General features: G+C 40.8%; 1 long non-coding RNA gene across 1 annotated transcript; it reads right to left on the bottom strand.

Annotated features, from left to right (window-relative positions):
* Nucleotides 1–13477: 13477 nt before the first annotated feature.
* LOC124476117 lies at nucleotides 13478–15017 on the bottom strand. The gene is made up of 2 exons (XR_006957004.1): nucleotides 14721–15017; nucleotides 13478–14164 (listed from the first exon to the last, which is right to left on the bottom strand). It is a non-coding gene; the product is annotated as an uncharacterized LOC124476117 (long non-coding RNA).
* Nucleotides 15018–27579: the final 12562 nt, after the last annotated feature.

Below are 27579 nucleotides of genomic sequence, written 5' to 3'. Positions count from 1 at the left end.
TACCTTCGGCATCCTAGCAGCCCAATGGAGGATATACCGGAGGGTGCTTGGTGTGTCACCACAGGTGGCCGAGTCAGCTGTAAAGGCCACCTGTGTACTTCACAACTTTCTGCGGCAGGGAGGCTCACCAGATGCACCTACTGGCCCAGCAGAACCATCTTCTGGAATGCAGAATATTGCCAGGGTTGGCAGCAACAACGCCAGCAGAGAGGCCATCACTGTGAGGACCAAGTTCACAGAGTACTTCTCATCTGGAGCTGGTCAAGTGCCCTGGCAGAACCGCCCCCTGCACATCCCACATTCCTTTCAGTAAACTGTTCAAAGCCAATTCAGTTGAGGTGTGGTCTTGTGAGTTATCATTTAAAGAACAAATTAATCTGGTGCAGTGTAAATTGCAATAATGACTGCAAGTAATAGTAAATTGTAAAGAAGTAGTATCACACAAGCAAGTAAAGTAAATATAATTATAGGTTTAATTTAATCAATAATAATTACAACAACAAATAGAATATAATACATTACTCTCCGAATTCGATGTCAAATAAGGCTTGTTGAAAGCGAAGCCTTGCCATGGCTTGCTTTTCGAGGATCAAGGCAGTCAAGTGTGGGTGCCAGACTGAGGAGATAGTGTTCGTTTTCTGTATATTTGTTCTGGGCTTGGTCTAATCTAGAAAGTATTTGGGCTTGGTATGGGGTCATCTCTGGAGAGGCCTTCCTTTTCCCCCTGCCACTAGACATAGCTCTTGGTGAAGGGTCCAGGTGAGGACTTGGTGTACCAGTCGGTGAGGGAGGCGGGTTATCTGGGGTTACTTCAGACATTAGGTAACCTCTAAATCTACAGTCTCCTCAGTTTGATCCTGTATGAAAATAAAAAATAAAACCCATGACAGCACTTATTAGAACATTAACATTATCCAGGTTTATACATTTATTAACCCCAGCCTAAAAAAAGTTTACTTTTAAAGTACATTTCTCACCCTGGTCCATACATAAACACAGATTTTCTGCAAGACACATTCCTAATAGCCTGCTTAATTACCTGTTCGGTCTCTGAACAAATGTTATTTAGTATAACTGTTGCTGACTGTGACAGATCAAAATTGGAGGTGGTCTCCCTGTCCTGATTATATGGCTCTAGGAATGCTAAAATGTCAAGGTATTTCAATTTCTTCTTGACTCCCCCCTCCACACCACTCCTGGCCTTCTCCTGCTCTTCTCTCTTCTCCTTCCTGTATTTGTCTCTCAAATATTTCCACTTCTTACTGCATGATAGTCCTATGATAAAAATTAACCTGGCATAAGACTACTCAAAACGGAACACACGTTTCAGTTGAAATCCAAACAGGTTAGCTACCAGTCGTAATCTAGACACCCACCGCCAATGTATAGATTGATTGTTTAAAGATTTTTCGATCTATAAATGTTTAAAACTGTTTGTCACTTGTTTAATAGCTGAGCAGAAATAGGTGGGGTTACGATATCGATTAATATTTAAATTTTACATTAGCTCTATATCGTATATAGAATTACAGTAGGCCTATATGAATGAGAGTTTACGATGTACAGTACTTACCAGAAAACCCCAAAGACCTACCGATCTGTTCCCAGATGGACTCTTTTATTTGTATGTTTGAGTATCTTTTATTACTCATGTCGTATAACTCTGAGTAGTACGAAACGGCAATTATAAGTTGTTCGACCGGTACCTTGGCCATCTTGGTCTATTTTCGGGGCCCCGGTAACTAAGGTAGGTTACTAGGGAAGGTACACTCGTACCTACTCTCCACGTCCTGATTGGTCAGCTGTCAAAAAGGCGCTTGACGTCACCCAGCTTTTTTCAGAAAAGTTGAGAAAATTGAACTCAAAAAGGCGTCGGGCTCAGCGCTTTTTGAAATGCGGCCGCTTTATTTAAAAAGGCGTCCGCCTTTTTCGTTTTCCCATAGGGTTGCATGTAAAAAGGCGCTGAAGGCAGCGCTTTTTTCTAAAAAAAGAAGTCAAGTGTGAACGCGGCCTTAGTTAGCATACACTTTATATACACAGATAGACCTATCTATAGTTTTATCACATTCATAACGCTATGCTTCAAGCCAAGTCTGATTGAGACTCCCTCTGTCTTTAACCGGACAGACTCAGACAGACCTGACAGAGGCAACTCTAAACGTTCGTTCTACACCCCTGGAATATCAACTTTCTCTTTGTTGATACCCACAGATAGTGTACACTATCTTTTCGTCCTTTTTTTGCATACGACCCCCACGTCCGGATACGGCCCTTGCAGGACAGTCTTTTGACCCTGTGGTCAAACTGGCAACAGTTTGTTTATGCATTCAAAAAATGTGCAGATATAATTGCATTTTTGTTTAAGCCTTGCATTACATCTTTTATCCACATACATTCATTTATCCGGGAGGGGTACAGACATGGGGTTTTGACAAACAACATTTGCTTGCTGTAACATCGAGATTGTTTGCACCTGAACTGATAACACCCATTCTCCATGCCTTCGTCCAATAGCCATTTTTAACATTTTGTATAAGTTCATTCTTTACCTCAACAAAATACAGGTTTGGATCACGTAAAGGGGTCATCAGTTTTGTGGAAGGCTGGTTTAGGACTTCCCAGGTTGCTTCGTAAGAATAAGGCTCAGGAGAGGTTGGGTTCAGTTCAGAATGCAAAGGCTCTTTATTGTATCAAACAAGGCTGGGGAAACATTCGCTAGACCATCTCAGCCGAGGTCTGTCTCAGGCGAGGTCTGTCTCAGGCGAGGTCTGTCTCAGGCGAGGTCCGTCTGGACTTGGATTCAACAGATATTTTATACAGAGCATGACACGTCATACAGATAACTTCTGTTATGTTGACAATCGGTGTTGGCTAATGTTATGTCGGTTTGTTTGTCGGTTGCTAGGTCACAAGAGTCAGTTTATCTGGGTGGTCAGCTTCCTAAGTGCTCCCACGGGAGCAGAGCATTCTTGTAAGAGAGGAAACAGACGAAGTGCTTGTCCCATAACTGAATATGGAACATGAGAATAACAAAATAGTGACTCATCTACTTTCTCGAGCACAGCCTAGTGTTTTTCCAGCCTGCTCTATGTCCTTAACTGGGGCTGCTTACAGCCTAATTTGGCCTCTGTCCTGAGCTAACCCCAGCATGTACGTATATCCAAATATAGGGTATTTCTAGCCTACAACACTGGCAAAAGTGTTGTTTATGTAAAAATTCCTACACCTAGCAAAGCCTACCCTTTGCCATTGTGCATATGTGAGATCTATTTTACCAGCAGGAAACAAATGGGTTATTAAAGAGAGGGCTTAGCATAGAAGAGTTGCTGAGTTTATGCCTTTGTCTAAACTGTGACCATATTTTAAGCATAGAACGTACAACTGGGCTTGAAGAGTATCTAGAGGGAGGGAATGGTAGCTTCATTGTTATTAGACCAGAGACTGATGTAGAAATACAAGTATTTGCATCCGCCTTACACCAATCAACCTCAGGGGAAGTATACCAACATTTTTTTGTTGTTGAAGATTTGCGGCCCAGTAGTAGCCCATAAAATTAGGAAGAGCTAAGCCTCCCTGGGGCCTGTGCCTTTCAAGGAGCTCCTTACAAATTCTAGGGTTCTTTCCCCCCACAAGAATGATAGTATGGGTTTATTTACAGAACGAAAAAAAATTGGAGAAAAACTGGAAGTGACTGAAATAAATATAAAGGCCGATTTATACTTCTGCATTTTTCTGCACATGCACACGGGGAACGCCCTCTCCCTCAAGAAACGTCCTCTGCGTGTCCTCTCCGAGCCCTTCGCAGAGCTCTGCGCGCACCTCCTGATTTTCCTCACTGTCCGTCCGTCATTTTACGGATACCCCTTGGCTGTGATTGGTCCGTATTAAGAACCGCTTGCGTCAGGGGTGGGGGAAGGGTTGCCATGACCAACAAGAGAACAGAATCCTTTGACCGCCATTGTTGTAAGTTTTTACAATTTATATTTCAGCTAAACAGTACATGTAAATCAGCATCTGAATTAAAATGTAACGAGAAATGGGCAGTGTAGTTGCTGAAAATGTGCTTATTTTATTGATGACACGGTTCATTTGTAAATTTGCTCCGACTTTTCAATAACCTAGCTAGCATCGCAGTGCAGCGCCATCCACTGTTCTGGCGGTGAATTGCTTTTAGCACGCAGAGCCGTCGGAGTAGTATAAATTCAACCAATCCGTCCGACTGCGTGCGTCTGTCCGTTAACGGAGACGCAGATGTATAAATCGGCCTTAAGAATCTAGATAACATATTCATTTTTATACAATTTGTTTTTATACAAAGTGTAATGCAGCCCATCTCTGGAGATCAGACTTAATATTATGAGTAGTAAAAAGGTTTTGCATATAAACCTGAGAAAGTACGAGTACTATGAACTCTCAAATATTTAAAACTAGATTGAGAGATGCGAAATGGGAGGGATGCAGCATTAATTTGTAAAGCAAGAGGTTAATCGGGAAACATTCACTTTTAGAAAGGTTAAGTTTGTATCCTGAAAACATACCAAAAATAGCTTCTGCACTATTTTTGGGACATTTTCAACTGGATTTGAAATGTATTACAAAAGGTCATCTGCATATAGAGAGACCCTGTGTTCCATCCCCATTCGATCGATGCCCTGTATAGCCTGCAAGGATTTAAGCATAATGGGAAGTGGCTCTTTCACTAATGCAAAAAGAAAAGGGCTTAAAGGGCTGTCTTGTGCCCCTTAATATTGGAAAAATAAATTGTTGTTATATTTGATACTTAAGGGTTAGAATACAGCAATTGTACCCAGTATATACATTTTGCGCCAAAACAAAATGTTTCCAATATTGTGAATAAATAACCCCACTCCACTCTATCAAATGCCTTTTCTGCATCCAGGGATACCACCACCTAAGGGGCCTCCCTAGATGCAGGAGAATACAAAATACAGAGAAGCCTCCTTAAGTTAGTAAATGACTGGCGACCCCTAATAAAGCCTGTCTGATCTGGGGATATTATTTCTGGTATAACAGTGTCTATTCTAGAGGCCAACAATTTGGCAAGAATTTTAACATCAACATTTAGTAAAGAGATTGGCCTGTACAAATTGCACTCTAGTAAATCTGTCAGGATGAAATCTCTTAACAGGTAACACGACGATTAGAAAAGGATTGACTTGGGTTTTATTAGCAACAATGTCGGATCATGCCACCAATCCACCACAGAGTGGCTACCATGAAAAGTCTCTCAGATAGACATTATATACATGAGCTGGACAGTACATAAATAGTAACCACCAAAACATGTCCTTAAACGGTACACATTCCATGACTTAATGCACAGGGAAAACAACACACAGGTGATATGGTCATAACTCATTGTTTGTACTATTTTCAGCATGTTGCTCTTTCCGCTAAAAAAGTGCCCATTCTCCAATCTATATGTGTATTGTCAGAGGCCCACTGCGTGACCTCTTGACCACAGCGATAGAAAACCCCACAATATTTATAGGAAATCTGCGTAGCAGGATCTTTTCCAGGCTTCAGAATGAGTGTAAGAAATGCTTCTGTGAGAGACTGTGGCAATTCTGTATTGTGTAAAGAATTCTCAAACATTTTCAGGAGAAGCGGGGCTAATTTGGGAGGAAAAGTTTTATAAAATTCGACAGAATAACTGTCGGGGCCAGGGGTTTTGCCATTTTGCATTGCATTAATAGAATCTAAAATCTCTTGCAGCTCAATTGGCTGTTCTAATATTTCTTTATGATCTGGATTAATTGTCTGGATAATAATAATAAGACTTTATTTATATAGCACATTTCATACAATAATTGCAGCTCAAGGTGCTTTACATAGAATCAATAAAAACAATAATACAAGTAATTAATAATTAAATAGCAAATAATAATATAACTAATAAAAGTAGTAAAACCCTTCTGAGATAAAATTAGTTTACTGCTTTGGTAAAAAGGTAGGTTTCAGGCTGTCTTTTGAAAATGTCTAGCGTGTTTGTTTCCCTTATATTTATGGGTAATTTGTTCCATAGTTTTGGGCGTAATTGACAAAGGCCGCATCACCAATCTTCTTATGACTGCTTCTGGTGACCTCTAATAGGCCTGCATTTGATGATCGCAGTGTTTTAGCTGGTGTGTAGTTTATAAGAGAGTTAGCAATGTAGCTAGGTCCTTGTCCGTGTAGAGCTTTGTATGTGAGGAAAAGGACCTTAAAGTCAATTCTGAAGGTAACAGGGAGCCAGTGTAAAATAGCTAGGACAGGACTAATTTGTTCTCTCCTTTCAGTTTTGGTTAATAATCTAGCTGCAGAATGTTGAATGAGCCGTAGTCTTTCAGTAGCCTGGCTCTGCCCTCCAACTGTGCTTAATTTGGATTTTGCTTCCGTACTAGGTCTGGCCATGAGGTACGTAAGTCAGATGTCTCCAGTTAATTTTCTACCGGCGAATCAGCGAACAGAGGGAGTGGCTGAGAAAGATGACGTTGTTGATGTCGTGCACTAGTTTGTGTTTTGGTTCCGTAATGGCGGCGGAGAAAGATGCGAGGGAAGCCATTCGGTCCGTTGTGGCAACACTGCCGAATATCTATAAACTAAAGCCGGAGCAAGAACAAGTTTTGCTGAGTTTTTTTGGTGGCCATGATTTTGTGGCCCTCCTCCCCACGGGGTTCGGGAACAGTTTGATTTTCCAGCTACGGCAGCTAGCTCTGGTAGTGGTGAAGGAATTGGTTAAGGCGAACGCTAGCGATTGGTTAAGGCAGATCAGAGTTGCTCTGGGCAGATCCAATAGTTTAAAACTTCAACAGAAAACCCGCCTACAAGGAAGTCAACGCTTGTCAATGGAGCGAGGCCAGCCTCTCTGTACAAATGAAATCTACGAGAGTCTGTTTAGGACCTGGCTCGTCTTTCAGTGGTTTTCTTGGGAAGAGTAGTGAAAAGTGCGTTACAGTAGTCCATCCGGAAGGATATAAAAGCATGAATTAACTTCTCTGCATCATTTTGGTTTATGAATGGTCGTACCTTTGCTATATTCCTCGGGTGAAAGAAAGCTGTTTTGGTCACTTTATTAATGTTAGAGTTGAAATTCAAATCTGAGTCCAGGAGTACACCAAGACATGTAACCTCTGGTTTAAGCCAGGGGGTTAAACCTCCTAGAATCTTAGTAAGCATCTCTCTTTTGGATTTGGGGCCACATCGTAGGACTTCAGTTTTGTATTCATTTAATTTAAGAAAGTTATCATTCATCAATTTTTTTATTGCCATTGCCGACAGGCAGTTGGTAATGGAATTGATGGCCGTTGCATCGTTGGGTTCAGTGGATATATATAGTTGTGTGTCATCCGCAGCGTACAGCGTACAAACAGCTGTAATTCAGTAGTATGTTGACATATCAAGGTCATTGTGCTCTGAAGATGATTTGATTTCATGTTCATGAAAATAGGAGCAATGGCAAACGAGGAGTTCAAAAAAGTAGGTTTTTATGAAAATTCCAAATGGCTGACGCCCAAAATGGCGGACACAGGACAATGTGATTTCTTTTGATTTGGTATGCCACATAGAATCAGAAGAGACCTTGAATCTTGTGATTTGACAACTTGTTCAGAAGATATAAGCAAACAAATATTTTGTTGTATTTCTTGACCAGTAGGTGGCACTGTGCCTAAACTGTGTAACTACCCTCAAATCATGCTTGTGATGACATTTCCAAAGTTTCGTCTCCATACAGTACACTGTTGCAGAGTCATGGCCTCACGTCTGCTTTAGTGTACTCTTTGTCAACATCATTTGCGTGTTATTCGTGAACGGTTTGACTTTTTGTCAGCATGATCTAAGATGATCGAAGATGATCTAATACGATTTTCATGAAAATCGGACCAACGGCCTCGGAGGAGTTCGAAAAAGGCGTCATAGGAATCGGCGTTATGGGTGAAACCACAGCAGCTTCACTGCTTGGCCCCTAATAATAATAGGAATACTAACAAAAACAATAGGTTCCCTCCAACTGGAGGAACCCTAATAATAATAAATATAGCTGCAAGCAGCGATGCGGGTTCCTCCACAAAATGGCAAAATATTGAAGTGACGGAAAACAGAACTCGAAAAGTAGCTTGCTTTTTGTGTTTATAATTTGTGAATCATTTTGCATCTCTGCGAATACTTCACCAAAAAGGTTGCGGAGGGCAGTCTTTAGGAGAAAAAGCAATTCCCTACAGACCTGTGGGGACCACAGACCTTTTGTGATTTGTGGAAAACTTGTTATTTGAGTGAGAGTGTTTTGACGTTGGCCTCAGAGTCAGACTTGGGTCGCTCACTGGCATTTTGCTTTTTGTAGACAACAGTCTGCTGAAGATGGCCAGTATCTAGAAAGCAAGCCTGTTTCATTCGTAATTTGCCTGAGAAAGCGACCTAAGTTAGCCAGGCTAGTTTCACTCGGTTAGCCTATTTTAAGGTCCCTCACAGTCAGAATCACTGTTTACAGGCAAAGGTCGAGCTGGTCTTTGGTCAGATGTGTTGTAGCAGGTCAAGGGTGGTGGGGTTTCCATAATAACAAGTTGAATAAGACTCCAGCACACCCAGTCCACTTTCCATGTATCAGGCACTTTAATTTGTCATATACATCATTTTATAGGCCATCCCACAAATAATCAACCACCCAACGAAACACAGCCTGTCTTGTTGAAGCAGGAAGTCCCTATAGGGCTCGGGGGTGGATCCAACGGGCGGCCAAATACCTGCCCTCAATCACTACTCCCCTCACCTCTCCCTGCCGTCTGCCACACACCTCCCCCCTCAGCTCCGACCAGGAGGGAGGGGCAGCCTAGCCCCCAAGAACGTCTTTTCTGGAAAGGGCATCGGCATTTCCATGGGCTGCACCCGATCTGTGGATGACAGAGAAAGCAAAGGGATGTAAGGACAAGAACCAATGGATTACCCTGGCATTGCGTTCCTTATTCCGAGACATCCATACTACATTTACATTTATGCATTTAGCAGACGCTTTTATCCAAAGCGACTTCCGAGAGAGAGCTTTACAAAAGAGCATAGGTCACTGATCATAACAACGAGGTAGTCCCAAACATTGCAAGCAGCCAAAACATGAAGCATACATTGTGGAAAACTAAACAAGTGCCAAAAGGTAAGACCCATAAGAGCATGCAGTTATACAAGTTTACAAATTAAAACAACATGAACCACAAAAAGTGCAGGACTGTACCTGTGGAAGAACAATCAATAGTAAAATATTTCACAGCGAGTACAAGACTTAACTTCGTTATAACTAACATACAAGAGCAACAAGTCACTCAATAAGAGTCATTGTGATCCTGGAGGAAACTAGCAACAGGTCTAGCCAAGCATTCCTAAATGCCGTTGTACTCCCGGAACAAGTGTGTCTTGAGCCTTTTCTTGAAGGTGGGGAGACAGTCTGTGTCCCTGATGGAGGTGGGGAGCTGGTTCCACCATTGGGGGGCCAGGCAGGAGAAGAGCTTGCGTTGGGACCTGGCAGTCTTGAGTGGTGGGACCACCAGGCGGTTGTCTGAGGAAGACCGTAGGTGACGGGTGGGGGTGTAAGATTGCAGGAGAGACTTGATGTAGTCGGGTGCAGTCCCGTTCACTGCTCGGAAGGTCAGTACCAGGGTCTTGAATCTGATACGGGCGTTGATGGGTAGCCAGTGGAAAGAGATGGGGAGCGGGGTAACATGGGAGCGTCTGGGTAGATTGTAGACCAGGCGGGCCGCTGCGTTCTGAATCCTCTGAAGAGGGCGGGTTGCACATGCTGGGAGACCAGCGAGCACCGAGTTGCAGTAGTCCAACTTGGAGAGGACCATTGCTTGGACTAGCAGCTGGGTGGAGTGCTCAGACAGGTATCTCCTGATCTTCCGGATGTTGTAGAGGGTGAATCTACAACACCGGGAGACTGCGGCAATGTGGGCCGTGAGGGAGAGCTCGTCATCCATGGTAACCCCAAGGTTCCTGGCAGAGGATGAAGGGGTCACCGTCGCAGATCCCAGGGTGATTGACAGATCGTGGGAGATGGAGAGTTTAGCCGGGATGATGAGAAGTTCTGTTTTGGCGAGGTTCAGCTGGAGGTGGTGCTCGGTCATCCAGGCGGAGATGTCTGCGAGGCAGGCCTCAATCCTAGCTGAGATCCCCGGATCAGTCGGGGGGAACGACAGGTACAGCTGCGTGTCGTCAGCGTAGCAGTGGTAGGAGAAGCCATGGGAGGTGATGATTGGTCCAAGTGAGGTGGTGTACAGAGAGAAGAGGAGGGGGCCAAGGACGGAGCCCTGTGGGACACCAGTGGAGAGCTGGCGAGGGCCTGACAGTTTGCCTCCCCAGGAGACCTGGTAGGATCTTCCCGACAGGTAGGATGAGATCCACTGGAGTGCAGTGCCAGTCATGCCCATCGCAGAAAGTCTGGAGAGCAGGATCTGGTGGTTAACCGTGTCAAACGCTGCAGAAAGGTCCAGCAGAATGATGACGGATGACCTGGAAGCCGCTCTGGCAGACTGGAGGGCAGTGGTGACTGAAAGAAGGGCAGTCTCTGTGGAGTGGCCAGTCTTGAAGCCCGATTGGTTGGGGTCAAGCAGGTGTTCTGAGAGAGAAAGTGAGACAGTTGGTTAGATAGATTTATGTCTAGCAACGCCCCTGCGGTGAACCTCTGCAGATTCATTGTCTGCAAGACTAGGCTGGTGGAATGTGAGAATCGGTAGCTGAAGAGATGTAGCTGAAATTGTATATTTGTAAAACTTCTTAAAAGCTTTGTCATAGCATATGACCTGACTGGAAAACTATGTTCAAATGCATTCTGGTTGTGTGTGATTTTTCTTTTGTGTGTCATGCTCTATGTACTTATTTCTGTTTTTCTACTCTACAGCACTTTAGTTGACATGGTATTATATGGTCTATATACTATAAATGTATATGATTGATTGACCTCCTGCTGCAGACCACTCTTTTGTGGTGGATGTGGGACATTCTTGTTCTGCATTGTATAAAACTGTTGACTAAGACGGATACATCAAGATCAATAAGTTACATTGTGAGTACCAGGAAGGAACTATCCATAACTGTTTTGTGGAAGAAAATAAAAAGGACAAACTCCAAGCTGGTCAGGCTTGGTTGTCAGGGACCAAAACATTTTCAATGGCCTGGCAAGGAAGATGTGTGGGGGGGCCCTCTCTTCCTCATCAGACCAATACTTCCCCCCTGCCCCAATTGCTACCCAACTCTTCCGGCTGATTACTCCTAATGTAATTTTAATTAAAAACTGCGGTGTCAAAGGGTTTAGCCTGCCTGAGAAGCGGGGCCAGATTGTTGCGCTGTGGCAGCCTCTTCACTTGGTTCACAGGAAATGTATCCTGACACCAGGGTGAGATGGACAACTGGAGCCAAGACCAACCAAAAGGCTTTTTTGTTTTATTCCATTATAGAAATGCGGGACCGAAGAATTGACTATTGTAACAAAATTCTGCTTTGTATTTTATTTTAGATTGTAGATTATTTTTCTAACATGTTTGATGCAGTGTGTTTAGACTTATTTGTGAACAACATAACATGTCAAATGTCATATTACTTCTATCATAGTCTATATAAAATTGCACCATGAAGTCAAAACAAGAATACACATTGTAAAAAGGGTCACACAGAGGTTGTTTTTTTTTTTTTAAGCCATGTGTTTAGGTTATTTATCTTTCAAATTTGATCAGACCAGTACATTTCAAATGTCAGACAAATTATTTGTAACTTTATTCATTAACAAACCTTCACTATGGCGATGTGTCAACATTCTACTGCAATCCCTGCATAATCAATATAAACTCTAAAAAAACATTTTTATATAGAAATGTTATATAAAGTCTATATTTTATATTCTGTATATCAATAAAACAATGTTAGGAAGTGTGGCATCATGCTTTATACACATAGAAGGTGTCAGGTCCATGAGGGTGGAGTGGGGTAGTGAACTCTGGCCTCTAACCACCTACTGTTAGAGATCGGTAACAGCATGTGTGAATAACCTCTGCGAGTCTTCAGGCGGAGTGTATGTTTTGTGCAATATAAAACTGTAAACCAAGGTTCTGTTTGATGATGAGGAAGTAGTGTGAGAAGTAAAAGTACTAGTGTGAGAAGTTGCATGTATATATTATAAGCATGATCAAAACCTTAGACATTGACTACACTGCCATTTAATTTTTCCTAATATCAGACACACAGATTTTATAACACTGACTCATGACTCTCACAATGGGATTTAACAGTTGAGGTCCACTGGATGTTTGTAATCCCCTCACCCAAACTGTTGGATGATCTGATCTCCAACGACCCAGAAAATGCTCCCTGCCGCTCTGGATTAAACCACTCTCAAATCCCACTTCCATCTCCATCTGCTGAAACATGGCTGACTGAGAGACCCTGGAAGTTACTAGAGCTACGTTTTACTCATTTACACGAGTTCCTTAGTTTAACCCGTATGACAGATCGTTGCTAGCTAGAGCTAAATTAATCTGAATTTGTGGTTGCCGTGTACGGCATAAATACAGAAATAAATAAATACAGAAATAAATACATTCCACACATTTACATTTAGTAGACGCTCTTATCCAGAGCGACTTACAGTAAGTACAGGGACATTCCCCCCGAGGCAAGTAGGGTAAAGTGCCTTGCCCAAGGACACAACATCATTTGGCTTGGGGGGGAATCGAACAAGGAAACCTTCTGATTACTAGTCCGACTCCCTCACCGCTCAGCCATCTGACTCCCTATTGTGACATGAAAAACAAATACAGACAGAAATAAATCTATCAATAAATATATTGCATACATAGAAATAATTTTACAAGTATTTTACTATAGTCTTTTGTTTTATACATAATTTATTTCTGTCTGTATTTATTTCTGTATTTCTTCATCCTTAAGCTAATTAGGGGGCGGGATCAGGGCAGGACGTTCAGCCAAGCATCATGCCATAGCAAGACCAGATAGATTAGAGACGTCACAGTAAACACGTCCAGACGGATATTGGAGCTACTAAAGGCAGCTGATCAAACTATTGATATCTGGATATTTTGAAGTGTAGCCTACTTATCGCGTACACGGCAACCACAAATTCAGATTAATTTAGCTCTAGCTAGCAACGATCTGTCATACGGGTTAAACTAAGGAACTCGTGTAAATGAGTAAAACGTAGCTCTAATAATTTTAATCCAATGTTGTAACATTAGGCAGGTAGCCGGTAAACTTCCCTAGCAGGTTAGCATGGTTATACTGTAATACTGAGCAGTTTGACACAATTTAGTCATAGTTTATGGAGTGCATTTGTAGTGGCGTGTTCTGCATTTTTGTCATTATTAACAGCAAGTCCATCAGGCAAATCAACCGCCACATAGATGCAACCAGAGCTGTACTCCAATTTAAGAATCTCTTCATACCCTTCATGTGTTGTCATTAAATGTAACTTACAAACAAGTAGTATGTTCTGCATCTTTATTTAATCTTGCCCTACTTATTCCTTTTTATTGAATCATCAATAACTGACAGCACACAAGGTAATTATGACCATGTAATGATAGAAATAGGAAACAGTTTAAAAAAAATGTAAGCATGTGTAGTGCACAATGATTAAACCTCAAGGACTTGGTTGTGAAAGGCTACAGTACAACTACATGATAGTCAACATGACTATTCAAATATGTACACGTTATTTTAGTCTCTGATATGAAAAGAGTGTCACAATAAAGGTAACACTTTTGTCTACGCTGCGCTGTCTTGGTCTTGCACCAAGCATCTTGGATGTATTGCATGCTCCAAATAGGGAGTCGTGATGTAGGCTACAGCTTCCCAGCTGATAGTGAGAGAAAGAGGTGGTTTGCTAAAGTCAACAGGAGCAAACTCAATATAACTTAATAACGACCACAATTAAAAGCATAGTAATGACAAAAATCCTGTGGTTCAAATATAAGACAGCCCACTCCATCACATTTTCCCTCATCCAGTGGTCCCCCTTCCAGCTCTCTCTCATCCAGTGTTCTCCCATCCAGTGCTCCTTCAACTAGTGGTCTCCCATCCAGCGCTCGTTCGTCCAATGGTCCGACATCCACCCCCAAGGTACTGGGCCTCCTTTTCAGCTCACATCAACCTCAGTAGCAATGCCAGACTGCAAGGGCCATAACCACAACACACACACACACACACACACATAAACAGACAGTAAGCTGTAATGATAATCACATGATGGACTGAATGTTACAATGGTCTCAAACTCATGATGGACTGAATGTTACAATGGTCTCTAACTCATAGTTTGCTTAGTAAACATTCACTTTATGAATAGATTAACCATGTTGTACTCTGTTCTTTGATGGTTCCTTGATACTGTAAAATATCATCCAATTTCTTACCGTACTAACTCCCAGACTTTGGTGCCAATAAGCGACCACCTTTATGAATTAATTATTAAATACAGCTTTCCTCTCACACAAACTTGTTTGTAGGCATTATTTCTCAATAAACAAATAGTGCACAAAATTAGCAAACTACACTTAACATTACATAAGCTAAACAGGTCATCACTCACTTCGTAGCACATTGTTTTAGCTACGTTCTGGCTTCTACATTTCTAGCTAGCATCAAAAAATCTCGGCACTTTAAGATACTGAAATATTAAATGTACTAGATGCCAGAAAATGAGCCAAGAACTTACACATTCTTACCTTGGCACAGCTCCTTCATACAATGCAGTACAACTGTTCCACAACGACGATGCTGCTGTGTTTGAAACTGATGCTAGCTCGCTCTAGTTCTAACTATCCTACAGTGCAGTACCATGAACGTAAAGCCAATCAATTGATGCAACTCTTTCTTTTTATGACTCTGCATGCAGCTAAATGGTACAAATTGGTATCCAGAGCCTCAACGCAAGAAAGTAAAACATCTTGACTAGCACTTTTTTAGCAAGGTTAGCTAGCCAAAACTCTCAAATCTCTGGCTATCTGTTGCGTGTGTGCAGTCTTTTGTTTACTAAGGTATTCTTAGCAACCCCAGGCATGGAAAGTCCATCTTCGCACTCTGATACCAATCAACCAATGGGGTTAAGGTGACACCGTGACATACATTGATTGACAGCTTACCTCATTAGCTTAAGGACAAGGAAATACAGAAATACATGTACACATAAATAAATAAATACAGAAATAAATGTACACAGAAATAAATAAATACAAAAATAAATAAATACAGAAATAAATGGCCATGTAAATAAATAAATACGTAATTAATATTTTTTCATACATTTATTTTTATATATTTATATTTTTTATATATAAGTACATTTATTTATACATTTATTTATTTATTCATTTATTTTTAATTTTGGCAGGTTTAGTCCTCCATACTTGGGACACCACCGGATAGAAAATCAGGAAATGACGTACCCAAACGAAGAGACTTCGTGTGACTTCGGCTCTGTAAATCGATTTTCATTGATTTGAGCGTTGCCATGGCATTCAGAAAAATACAACCGCGCAAATCTCAATTCTGAAATGTATGAACCGGCATCAAACAAAACAAGTACTTAAAGTAGCAAGTTTTGTCAAAATATGTTTATTTTATTACTAGAATTTTGTCGTTTTTGAAGTCAAACGTTGTTTGCAATGCAATTTGTTTGCGATTTGTAAATTAATAAGTGATAAGGCCATCAGAGTTCTCTGATGCTACTACTGTAACGTTGTTAGTTAGTGGGTTGATGCTAACGTTGTTAGTCACCTTTTTGCATTCAGTTACATGTAAAAACATACATCTGTATTACATGCCTCCTGCTCTGCATCCAGCGCTGGTCCCAGCCTCCTGCTCTGCATCCAGCGCTGGTCCCGGTTTCCTGCCACTAACCCCTGCTCTGCATCCAGCGCTGGTCCCAGCCTCCTGCTCTGCATCCAGCGCTGGTCCCGGTTTCCTGCCACTAACCCCTGCTCTGCATCCAGCGCTGGTCCCAGCCTCCTGCTCTGCATCCAGCGCTGGTCCCGGTTTCCTGCCACTAACCCCTGCTCTGCATCCAGCGCTGGTCCCAGCCTCCTGCTCTGCATCCAGCGCTGGTCCCAGCCTCCTGCTCTGCATCCAGTGCTGGTCCCAGCCTCCTACCCTACTTCCTGCTCTAGACCTGTTCTGTGTACAGTTCTGGTACCATCTATGAATGCTACACTTTATTTTGGCACCAACCATTTAAGCTTTGTAGTTTAGAGGGTACTGAGTACCCTCTAGAGAGTTCTGAGTAGCTTTTCTGTAAGAAGTGTAATTACTGAGAACCAAACCTTAATACTCACCACCCCAATGGACCCCAACCCCCCCCCCCCCCCCACCACGTGTGTTCTGGTGTCACCACTTTCTGCATGCGTGTGTCACATTGGATGACATTTCTTGTCTTCTACTCACACTTAATGACAAAAATGTTTCATAATTACTGTTGCTGGTTTAATATTTTGCTCTCAGTCCAGGAGATTCAGGAGCAAACTATTCTGAGTGTCCATGAGACTGACAACAGATGAGCGTCAGCAGGATAGCTTTGAGCTGGGACAGCAGATATAGGCTATGGTGGCTGTTCAACCCCATTAAAAGAAATTCACTGTTCTACCCTACTTGATAATAATCTTTTAAATGAATTTCAATAAAGAAAGACAACAATAATTTCCTGGGACAGGATGACATGTGACTCAGGGATAGGTTGATGCCTTTGTAGAGGTTAGATTGGGGCTGGTGGTGGATGGTATGAAGACACCAATAACAATTTTAAAATCCATTTTGGGTTTAATTTAAACAAAGCTTTGCTAATTATGCTTCCTGTGTCCATTGTCTGTGTATGTAGTGTGTTTGAAAGCAGCTTGATATCTGCAATGAAAATAGTTATTTACATTATGTTTTTTTGTCCCTAAGGAAAGAAAGAAATTTAGTCCCAGGAATGATATGCAGAAAGAGCGCAGGTTTCACTCCTCACAGTGGTGCTTAATTGAAAAGAAGGTAATACAATGCATTTCTCATATTTTTGGCATAAAGCACAATGTGAAATAACACAAATCATGTGTGTTTATGGGAAAAAGGTGTGTTTGTGGAAAAAGGGGTTTGGTTGCTCTCACAGCTGTTAATTTTTATAAGCAGATAACTGCATGGTGCAGGAAGAGTGAGGACAGATATGGACATTCCCCTCTAGTGAATGCCACTTGGGTCCATTTCACAACAAAGGGAATTGAGCCCACATGGAGGCATGCAGGTAGTTTAGTAAAATGAACTCATTTTATATGGAAAGTATCAGGACGGTTCAATTTAGAGCAAAATGTAACAATTATAACTTTGCAGTCCATATACGCATGTAGTTGAGAGTATCACCATATCCACTTTGGGTGTTTGTAATACAACAGTTTTAACATAAAAAAAAACATTATTGTTTGGATGTTTAAATATTTCTCTCACTCTGTGACATCAAGCACTTCCACATATTGTAACATATACTGATTTCTGATATAAGATCAATTCATACTGTTTAAATAAGTTGAGTACCAAAAACAGGGTACTATCTCATCAGGTGCTGTGTGCCTGAAGGGTTTTTGGACATGCCAGCGAAAAAGTGAACTGGTGATGGTGTTTAGAAAAGCCCAAAAAATACGCTTGGCTGGTATGTACGACTACATGATGCCTAAAAGGTTCTTACATTATACCTGCTGTAAAGAAACCACTTTTTAATGCTTACTGTAATTCCTTAAAACTGGTGGCTATATTACATTTGCACATAGACTTTAGAGACATTTTGAAAAAAGATTATCTCAAACACACAAATTTGCCCAATTTTCTTCTTAAAAGCTCTTAGTGCATGCAAAGCAATTATATTGTGTCTAGTAATTTTCTATGAATTGTATTGTTGCTCTGTCTTATTGTACTATTGTCTTACGTTTTCTCTCCGGGAGAACCGACTATAAGCCATTCCAGGGTCTACATAAATCCTGATGTGGAAATTAGCTTCCTACGCTGCTTTGTAAGGCAGCTAGTCAGGCAACACGGTGATTTTCTTTCTTTCGTTTTCTTTTTTAAATAAACCTTTAAAGGCGGCTGTTACAGTCTGTCCCTATGTGTGGCCTGTGTGTGGAGCATATCAATGTCCTTGTAGTTAGCCCAGGGGAGAGGCAGGGTAGGTAGTAAAAAGTCTATGGGCTTACATTTTATTATGATTATGTTTTGTTCAACTACATAGACAATTATTTTTGTGTTGTAACCGCTGACCATTCAAATGAATTACAGTCCATGATGTTTGTATGATTGCATAATTTTGGAACAATTGCCTTTTTGTTAGCTCTAGAAAATAATGTCTAGAAAATAATGTAAAATAAGGCTATTACAGGACTGGTTGCCAGCCACAGTGGTGGCCAGAGAACTTGCCATTTTCATCCCCCAACAGTGGTAAATCTGTCAATTAAATTAAAATGTGCCATTAATAGTTAATATACAGCTAGCTGTCTTTTGTGTTTATGATGGAGACATTGCATTGCAACATCTCTAAAATTCCTTAGGAGAAAACAGGGGAACGTTTACGGCATCAACACTGCGAGGGATCATCAACTCCTATAATAGTTATTATGGCTTGACTCAGGAGGTTAGTTTTTAACGAATTTAGTAGGGGTGGGAATCTTCTGGTACCTCACGATTCGATTCTTGGGGTCACGATTCGATTAAAAATCGATTCACAATTTTTTCAATTCACAATTTTTCGATTTGTAATCAAATTAGATTCAATATATGCTTACATTTGATTCCAGTTCGCCGTTTAATGTTACTTGTTTCCATTTGACTGTGATAGGCTGTTAAGTGTTGAAGAAAAAAATCCTAATGTATCAAAACCTCGAAATGTATAGTTTTTCTTGCAGTTTAGTAAACACAGTGTCCAAAAAATCTGTGAATCTATATGAATTGCTAGAAGACTGAATCGCGATTCGTTTTATCTTTGACTCACTGTGTTGTTTTTCAGAATTATATAGAAATGGAGGTGGTCAGCTTCCCAAACAGCCCTGAAGAAATAGAGGAGACCTTCACCAGCATTTCTGCAGAAGCCACATCTTAATAAAGCATAATTGTTAACATTTATGTCCTTTTATTTAATCCAACTTAACATGTGTGTAACCTGACCAAGCTATTCCTAACAGCCTAGTTGGGGTTCCAAATATTCTAGGTTCTTTCTAAGATATTTTTTAACTGCGTGCAAGACCACAGTGACAAAACACATCAATACAACACAGGTATAAGCATTATACATTGCAATTGACTTTTTCCAGTCTAAATTAATAGACAGCACACTCCTCGCCTGGTATAATGTGTCATTACAGTAGCCTATGCTACTATGACTATTCTGACAGGAGCAAAATTTATTGTGAAACAAGCCTAGCTAGGAGTACTGTTGAAGCCCCCCTTCTCATGATTGTAACTTCTACAGTCAGACTGGTGCAGTGAGCAGAGCTCTTTTGAAGTAACATGGCATCCAGGATGCAAAGGGTAACTCCAATCATTCTTTCCCATGCTCCTCCTATATGTGACACATGGGGGAATTTAAGATCCATGAACAGCTTTGGTCTTGAAGGTCTGTAACTGCGTATTCTGTATTTATCCTCAGCTCTTTAAAGGCTAATATTACAGTTTTTTTCAAATGCTTACACACAAATTCCTTACTTTTCACACAATTTCTGAAACCTGACACTCAAATACCAGAACCACACCTCAAATCTGCAAAACCTTTTTGGGCTAAAAGTGCAAGTTCAGATGTCCACATTTCACATCAGGAACCAAGTAAAGCCTTCAGATTGGCACTGTGTTACTCTCCTGATTAAGACCTTTCTAATTATGTATTTGGTGTAGTCGTGTGACAACATTTTAATATTCACCCTGTTGGACTAGACCTTGTGTCGGGCGTACATTTCACAGAGACATGAAAAGGTAAAATGCATAAAATTAGATTTTGGGTACATAGTAGCTAAATTCCTTAATTATACTTTTTTTTAACTTACTTTTACTGTTAAGGGGCTAAATTCAACTCCCCGTATGGGATTTTGTATTTAGACCAAAATTGACACTCTTCACACAATGTGTGAACCACTTTCGAAGATGATGATGTTAAATAATGCAAAGTGAAGGTTGCATATAAAGACAGTAAAATGTTGACTTGATGAGTATTGATAAATTATGGCTTGCATGTATATTTTAATTGTTGACAAAGATGTTTAAAATAATGAGTTTTCAAAAAGAAAACTAACTTACCATCCTTCCTGGACTGAGCTACCTGTGACAAAAGAATACCACCAACATTGTTGTGTGGCAATAAAATTTGTATCTATCTATTTCCCAGATCGCCTCCAACAAGTTTGAACAGTAATAGGCACCAGATTTGTGGTCCGGTTTGTTCACTTTGGTTGTAGCGCAGATTATAAAAAGTTAATGAATATGAAAATACTTTAAAAACGTATAAATCACACCCAGTGTTTATTATCCCCAAAATGTGAATTTATCCTTTATGAGTTATACAGCCTACCTACCTGCTATAACCTTAATGATATCAAAGCAAGCATAAGACATCATCGTTCCATACTCGCTCGTAGCCCGCTATTAGATACAGTGAATCTTCAATGATTAATGGATCATGGTAAAAAAAAAAAAAAAAGGGGTATTGCTAATAGGCCCTTAACCATATAAATAGTACATTTCTTGCCTAAACAAAAGAGGAAGACTGAATGGAAATGAATGACTATTTAAAATTGATAATAATACATCTTTACTTTAACACAAACACATAACACAAGTAAATGAGGGTGATGGTTAAGTGGTGGAGGCGAGGGTGGAGCTGTGGAGAAAAATAAGCTGAAGGGGACCTAAATCAACAGCTCTGTAGCATCAACATCTTAATAACGATTTATTCCAACATTTATTTAATCAAATTATTTTTCAAATTATTATATGGTATTTTTATTATTGGGTCTGTCCCGATGAAGGGTCTGTGCACTCGCTGTCTGAGGACTCGCTTTAGGTGTTTAGGTGGTTTTGTCCTGGTCATTTGTGCTTCTCTCTGTCTGGCTGCTGGCATCCAGGGCTTGTCTTCCAGAGGGCGCTCTAAAGGGGCATCTGCTGCCCTCTCTCTCTCCCTGTCCTCAACACAAACACACATGCACAGATAATCAAAACAAATGCATTATTTCACATATAGACTGTCTCTCTAATACACATACAAATACTTCTTATCACAACTCGACCTTAATTGCTCTCTCTCTCTCTCTCTCTCTCTCTCTCTCTCTCTCTCTCTCTCTCTCACACACACAAACCTGTCCACTCTGCTTTCTGTTGTTCTTGTTGCAGTGAGCATGTGCAGAGGTGAGAGTCTTGCACTGGGATGCATGCGCCTCCTGGATGACTTTGCCCAACCTGCCAGGGTTGCTGGGTTTTGACATCTGTAATGGTGGATGGTTTACTTTAGGTTACACCAACACAATAGCATTATCTGGAACAACAGTATCATTTGCAAGTGTAGTTTGTGCATTATTAGTATTATTATGGTGAATTATTTAACATTGGGCTAAATTAAATTTAAAAAAAAAAGACAATTATGGTAATGCATCCCAGCGAAGTGTTAGTGTCATTATATTTTAATCAGAATCAGAAGGGGTTAACTCTAGTTTATTAGTTTACCTCCAAGTTTCTTCTTTACTTTGCAGGATCTGTGCCACAAAAAAAGGATAAGATGCCGAAAAAAGTTGTCTCTGTTCATGTAGGACAACTGGCCTTTCAACTTATTTAGGAGTGAGTTGTTCTGCTCTGCCACCTGAGAATTTATCTCCTGAAGTTGTGGATAGCTGTCCAGTTTGTAGCCAACGTTGCACCCTAACAATGTAGGATACAGTTGTATATAAATGTTTATTAAGGAATGTTTACTTACTCTGTAATTAAGGAAAATAAATCACCTGAGTGGTTCCGCCAGTGCAGACGGTCCACAAGAAACCAGGTCTCTTTGGGTCCCTGCGCAAGCAGAATGTGTGCAGCTGACAGGCGTTGTCATAAATGACAATCTTCGGGCCTGATGGGGTGTACACACTGGATTATACTACACATTTTTTAAGATAATTCTTGACAGATCAATTAAAATAAACATACATTGTTTAAACCGTGTGCGGAGAATTGTGAATGGAACATTCACAGACTCCACTTCCTCCATGATTGAGAATCCAAGACAGACACCTGAAGAATATTTCAAATGCCATTGCTTTTTGTTAATTTCCTCTCAACAAACAAGAATTTATGTAAAAAGAATAACATTATGAAGTAACACAAAGTACATCTTACCATGTGTGCAGAACATTGTAAAAATCCCTGGGATCAGATTTGGATGTCTCCCTGCTGTCTTTCGACAGTCACTTGCCTCCTTTTTGCACCTGTCAGTGCTGTACGATCCCCTGTCCCTCACAGGAGGCAGATTGGGGAAATAATGCCCAGGATCAGCAGCTGAGGTTAAGGGTGTAGACACAGGTGTTGTGCACAGTGTGTCCTGTGCCTTTCTGTAAATAGCCTGGAACACAGGAATCACCTCTGGGGGAAAGGTTCCTTCTATTCCCACCAAACTAAAAAACAATGGGCACTCCTCTGCAAGCTTCCCCAAGAGCACAGGATGTCGCTCTATGTTGCGGTATTGCATTATCTCCATCTCACTCATCATTTTCTCCAGCTTGTGACTGGGATGCAGCAGAGCACAAGCAGGAGAGTTTTTGCTGACTGCATTGAGGAGAGGCTGGTATGGCTCGCTTTCTTTTGTGGGCGCAGTCAAAGCCAGCTTCTGCAGGAGAGGCAGGAGGAATGGGGTAGTTTTGGCCGCTTGGGTCATCATTTCCGTTTGCTCGATTACGGAAAGCCCTTCAGTGCTGTAACGCTGCAACAGCTTCCTTAGTCCTGGATCAGGAACTAAGGTTCTGGTTCTGTGGCTGGTACATAGAATAAAAACAAACTAAATAAGTTTTAAATATCAACAGTAAATGCCAGAGTTTTGACAGATTCAAGTGTTTGAAATGTAGTTTTGATCTTTTGTTCAAAAGTTGGAGAAACCACTGGATGTAAAATGCAAAAGCTATCTAACATAATAAAAAAAAACTTATCTTCCAGTGTCCATTACATGTTGGCTATTCATCACTCTGCCTTTTTTTTTAAAGCATATCGCTGGTGAAAGCCTAAAGAGGTACCATCCATTACAACCTCACTGTGGAGACATTACCAATTAAAAAATTCCAAAAACTTCAACATAGTTTCAAAACATTGTACTTTAAATGTGGTTTAAAATAATATGGTGACGCATCCAAACTTTGTTTATGAGCTTACTTGCAGTCATCTTTACAAATTGGACATTTAAATCCCCCTGCAAAATCAGCCGAAAAAAGATGCAAGAAGGATATTACGGCATCCCTAAATTTTCGGTATGACAAAAGCAGATGATCTGGTGTTCCAGTGTCTTGGAGTTGCCTATTTAGGACCTCCATGAAGTTGTACATGGTAGTGCTGGAATTTATCAACAAAACACATAGTTAAAACTAAGTTTAGTAATACCTAACATTTGAAGTTGAAAAGGTTTTTACATAATTACGATTGTGTTGTTGTCTTTAAAAACATGAGTTATTTTAGGTAAACTTGCCTTGAGTTGAGAAAGTGAAAAATTTAATCTCTGAGGACTTGATGGTGAACCATGTAGGTGCCCATATTAAGCAAGAAATCACAGACACCATCATAAACCTCAACTTGAGGACACATGGTGCATGTGAGTTGGTGGGCTTTAGAGAAAAGAACATTATATTGCATTTTATTTTAAACAAAACACATATTACCTCAATGGTCACATATGAACTAGGAAACTTTGAGAACAGGTTTTTTAGTTACATGTATATTGTCAAAAATACCTTTCACTCTGTACACATGGTTTCTAGTGTATAGAGAAACCTCCTTTTGAGGGATGATGTTCAGTTGCCTGCCACAGTCACACTGCTCTTTAGGGGTTGGGTACAGAAGGAAAACTCCATCTTCATTTTTAAAAAGATTGGGAACATCTGTCCCATAACGCGGCTGTTAGAGTAAAGGAACCACGATGTTATCAAATGTAGTGTGAAACGAGTAGTATGCTTTTTCAGCTGTGTAAATTATATTATTTATATAATGCTAAGCAAAATTCACCCTTTCTGTTGCTGGAATGTCAAAAAGGATAGCTTCAGTGGAAGTAGCTTCCTTGACAACGTCAGGGTAAGGAGCCCCCTCTCTCAGACAGTCCTGGATGTCAAGACACACAACACTCCCATCCTCTTGTTTTAGCTTGTCCTCCAAGATTCGGACATGGCAACAGTTACTTTTGTGCACAGAGCACATCTGACACCTCATCGTGCCTGCACCGACTTCAACTATGGCATACCCATTTTCTTTGACAACAAAGAAAGTTGTTGCATAGGGTATGCGCTTGATGTTAGCAATCTACATTAGGAAAGGATGATAATTAGAGACATGATGTTTTATAATATAACACATTGAATAACTACTTCAAATTAGTGTTATCATTACCTCGGTCGCACATTCAGAGGCATAACTGTGTTCTGTAAAAAGAGAGAACATAACAGATTAAATGCACTTTTTATCACTGGTAGTTAAAACTAACCTTGCTTATTTAAAACATGGTCTTACCAATGTCACTGGGGCTCTCTGGGACATCTTCCATGTTGGGCAAAATCCCAATAAATGCCCTTATATGGAGACAATCCACATGAGCAAAATCTATGTAAAGAAAAAGGAATACATGTACTTGTGGTCTTTATGTAAATAATTAACATTTTAGTCCAAAAGAAACTAACACCATGTAATACCATTAAAGGATGTGTCAACGTGTGTTGACAATGCCAGCATGTGTTTTGCATGGTGTTCATTACATGTGCACATGTAAATCCACCTACAGCCCTCTGGGAATTGGATTTGTCGTCTATGAATGATAGCGAAGTCATCGTTCTGTCAAAATATAAGACCAGTGAGTCATCATGTAAACAACGTATAGTTTGTAAAATGTATAGTCAATGTATACTAAGTTATTATATTATAACTCACATTAAGACGTTTGGTTGAGTGAATAAAAGTGTTAATAACAAACACTTTACCACATTCATCCACCGACATAACATTTTCTGTCTCCAAAATTAGACATATATATTTGTCAAGGTCACTAGATAAATGTACCTGCCAAAACATAAATACTGAAATCATCCATGGGTACACTGTATACCTTTCGAGACTAGAGACAGTTTAGTAGGAATTTATTCTTGCATTTGTTTATTCTTTGGAAATCATACATCATTTGTAAACTCTGTTTCACATTTACATTTATTCTTTTAGCAGACACTTTTATCCAAAGCAACTTCCAAGAGAGAGTTTTTTAAAAAGTGCATAGGTCAATGATCATAAACAACGAGATAGCCCCCAAAACATTGCGGGTCGCCAAAACATGAAGCATACATTGTGAAAAGCAAATAAGTGCCAAGTTTTAATAACCCAAACATCTTACCCTGCCCTCATGACTGGTGATGTTGTCAGTATCAGCATCAACATCTGCACCAGCATTATCATCAGCATTATCACCACCAGGAATGAGATCAGAACCCACCACATCATGAATTCCAACACTGTCCTCGGGTGTTACAACATGCGTTCGACAGGTAGTTGTTTGTGATTTTTGCTTATGATCCTTAAAAAACAACACACAAACACAACTGAATATAGAGTTCCTTTAGAGATGTCTGGTCTATAAATAATTAAAAAAGAAAGACTGATATTTACTGATTTCCGTCTCTGTAGTCCAGGGATTCTTTTGGGGTCATACTTGACCTTTGAAATGTCTCCACAGGCATCTGTATTTAGTGCCTCAAACGCACGTCGTTTTTTAGATTGTCCTTAAATATAAAAATACATATAGTTGACAAACTACTATCATCTGAATAAATTCTGTCTTAAAAAGTATGTGCCAGAACAAGTTTTAAGTGGAGAAAGTAGGAGAATAGTCTTAATACAGTGTGCCAATTCAGACCCCTCTTAATTATTTAATCATTTTAATTTCAATTCCAGTAAATTTTGTAAATTTAGTATCATGATGCAGTCAGTAAACAGTCAGATAAACCATTTCAAAATCAAATGCAAGGAATTATTAGAACGACATTGAGACATTTTACATTGTGACAACATAATGAAAACAAGCTAAAGATGCAACGAGCAGACATTGGCTAGCATGACTTGAGGCTCTGGATAAATGTGTGTATATATATATATATATAATATGGGTATCTAGATGCCTAACACCTAAAAACAAAAAGGGCTTAGGCTAATAAAAAGAAAACAGGAAAAACAAGAATAAGTTATGCAGAACCAAGGGGTGAATGTGAGGTAGTTTAGTGGTGTTGTTTGTCTTAAAGTCAAATTTCCAATAAGTGTGTGAATTGAGTGTAGGTGGTGTTACAATTCCTCAGGTTTTTAGTGCATGTCCAGTCTTGACTGCATAACAGTTCAGAGTCCAAACCAGACCTGTTTGATAGTCTGTGCAATAACGAAATATATAAGTCTGTGCAATAATGAAATATAGAAGTCTGTGCAATAATGAAATATAGAGCATTGGTCGATAGGGCCAGGACTGTACACAGCACAGGGCTAGGGGGCAGGGTTTGGGGTTGGTGTCGGGGACTAGTGCTGGATGCAGAGCAGGAGGCTGGGACCAGCGCTGTATTTAGAGCAGGAGGCTGGGATCAGCACTGGATGCAGAGCAGGGGTTAGTGGCAGGAAACCGGGACCGGCGCTGGATGCAGAGCAGAAGGCTGGGACCAGCGTTGGATGCAGAGCAGGAGGCTGGGACCAGCACTGGATGCAGAGCAGGGGTTAGTGGCAGGAAACCGGGGCCAGCGCTGGATGCAGAGCAGGAGGCTGGGACCAGCGCTGGATGCAGAGCAGGGGTTAGTGGCAGGAAACTGGGACCAGCGCTGGATGCAGAGCAGGGGTTAGTGGCAGGAAACCGGGACCAGCGCTGGATGCAGAGCAGGAGGCTGGAACCAGCGCTGGATGCAGAGCAGGAGGCTGGGACCAGCACTGTATGCAGAGCAGGTGAAAGAGTAAGGAGGTAAAAGGCAGCAGCAAGCAGTCAGCGGGTGGGATCAAAATCTCAAACCATCACTGGCAACGGCAGGAAGCACGCTCAGGGTAGCAGGGGTTGTGGACCTGAAAGACAGGCTAATAAATAGCTGTTCTGCTTTGAGATTTGAGGATGGTCTCATGGTTGGATATGTCTGAGGATGTAATACAGATACATGTTTTTACATGTAACTAAATGCAAAAAGGTGACTAACAACGTTAGCATCAACCCACTAACTAACAACGTTACAGTAGTAGCATCAGAGAACTCTGATGGCCCTAACGTTGCCACGACGTTGCCACGGCGTTGCTAGAAGGTAACGTCGCGGGTTACCAAATGAGCACTTACTGGCAACGTTGCTGCAACGTCATGTGTTA

Source organism: Hypomesus transpacificus, chromosome 2 (genome assembly GCF_021917145.1).
Source record: "Hypomesus transpacificus isolate Combined female chromosome 2, fHypTra1, whole genome shotgun sequence".
Lineage (NCBI taxonomy): Eukaryota > Metazoa > Chordata > Actinopteri > Osmeriformes > Osmeridae > Hypomesus > Hypomesus transpacificus.
Note: the sequence above shows the minus strand (reverse complement) of the source record. Positions and strands in the feature narration are given on the sequence as shown.